This window comes from Fragaria vesca, linkage group LG6, assembly GCF_000184155.1.
Source record: "Fragaria vesca subsp. vesca linkage group LG6, FraVesHawaii_1.0, whole genome shotgun sequence".
Lineage (NCBI taxonomy): Eukaryota > Viridiplantae > Streptophyta > Magnoliopsida > Rosales > Rosaceae > Fragaria > Fragaria vesca.
The window spans coordinates 33,125,064-33,126,768 of NC_020496.1; positions in this window are offsets into that span (position 1 = coordinate 33,125,064).

Below are 1,705 nucleotides of genomic sequence, written 5' to 3' on the forward strand. Positions count from 1 at the left end.
CAAATGTTGGACTATGGGCATGGTTCAAGTCTATATTTGTCTTGTTAATCAACTTTTTCTGCTGCAGGATGCTGTTAGTGTCTTTAGACGGATCATGACAAGTTGTCTAGAGGAACATCTTCACAAGAAATTACCTGAGGTTAGTTTGTTTTGAGCCTTGTGTTAATTTTTTATTTTATTTTGTTGTGAATGATTTTTAAATAAGGCATATTGTTATTTTATTATTTTAGCATGAGGTGTCTGTGCAGTACTTAATACCTTAATTTGATCTAAAATATTGTCCAATCTGAACAAAAGTTGCATTTATTTATGGTTATAAGATTACAACCACTGTTCTATACAACATTTTTTCAGTACACAGCCAACTATATAGAATTCTGCAACTACTATGACCTTTCATCCATATTTGATATTGGTCGAGTTTTTGTTCTGATACTGCCTTTAAATACATGAAGAATGTAAACTTGATAGTATTTGCTTTGTCTTTTGTATATACAGTTGGAGTGCACGTTAAAAGAATCCTCCAAAGGAAGGAGCAGCTCACCTACCCATTCAACGTCTATTCTTCTAGAAGATATATCTTCTGATGAAAATTCAAAAGTATGTCTCTCATATTTAAGCATTCTCTATGTAATTAATGTACTTGGAAAGTGGTAATACTTAGATACCTTGTTCTGAGTTCTAACTAAAATGCATTGTGAGGCTACCCTTGCATTATAGAGTTCATACTTCACAATGTAGTCTACAATTATGGGAGCTCATATTGTTTATCTTATAAAGAGGGATAGCAACGCCTTACTTGAACACATACATGCATAACAACAAAGCTGATGTAAAGTAACATTATGGGAGCTCATTATGGGTGTGATCTGATGAACATCTCCTAGATTCTGAAGTTTCCTTTTTCTTTTCATATTTCCACTAGTGCTGCAAAGCTTGTTTGAGAAAGGGTAACTGCAACCACCGGCTACTATTTCAAATGCAAGAGAAAGAACTTTTGGTACGTCGTTCTTCCTTTTTATTTTTATGTGTTTCTATAAGCCTGCTATCTTTTCAGTATAAAGTAATCCTATGTTTTGTTTCGGATGTGCTGTGGCTTTTTAGTATAAAGTAATCCTATAATCCTATATACTGCTATCTTTTCAGTAAAAAGTAATCAATTCTTCATTTCCACTCCTGATTGGCATTACATTCCTATTCGGTTACAGCCATAATTTGATACTAATACATTCCTATTTGGTTACATATGTTTTAGCTCATAATTGACTATTCCGTTGGATGATCCTTAATTGCTAAGATCAAATATTCATTGCATTGATCATTCACTTCCTATATAAGCTTTAGCTCATAATTGACTATTCTGTTGGCTTTCAAAAAACTTTGATTTGTATCACACTGGCTGCTTCTCTCAAAAGAGCTCTAAGAGTATGAACTTTTGGAAATTTTAAGTGAACATATATATATATACATGCCCGTTCTTAAGCGGACGTCCGCACTGGGCTTAAAGTGTGGACGTCCCTCTGCTCTCCACCGGACGGCTCTGACGATAGCGTGCCTCCACCCGAGCGGACACCAGAGGCATCCCCGATATATATATATATACACAGATTTTCTCAGGTGCGGACGTCTGCACCAAAAGTTTTGGTGCGGATTTCTATTTTTGCACCACTTCCCGATCGAATTTCCTCAAACTTCCTTCTAGACA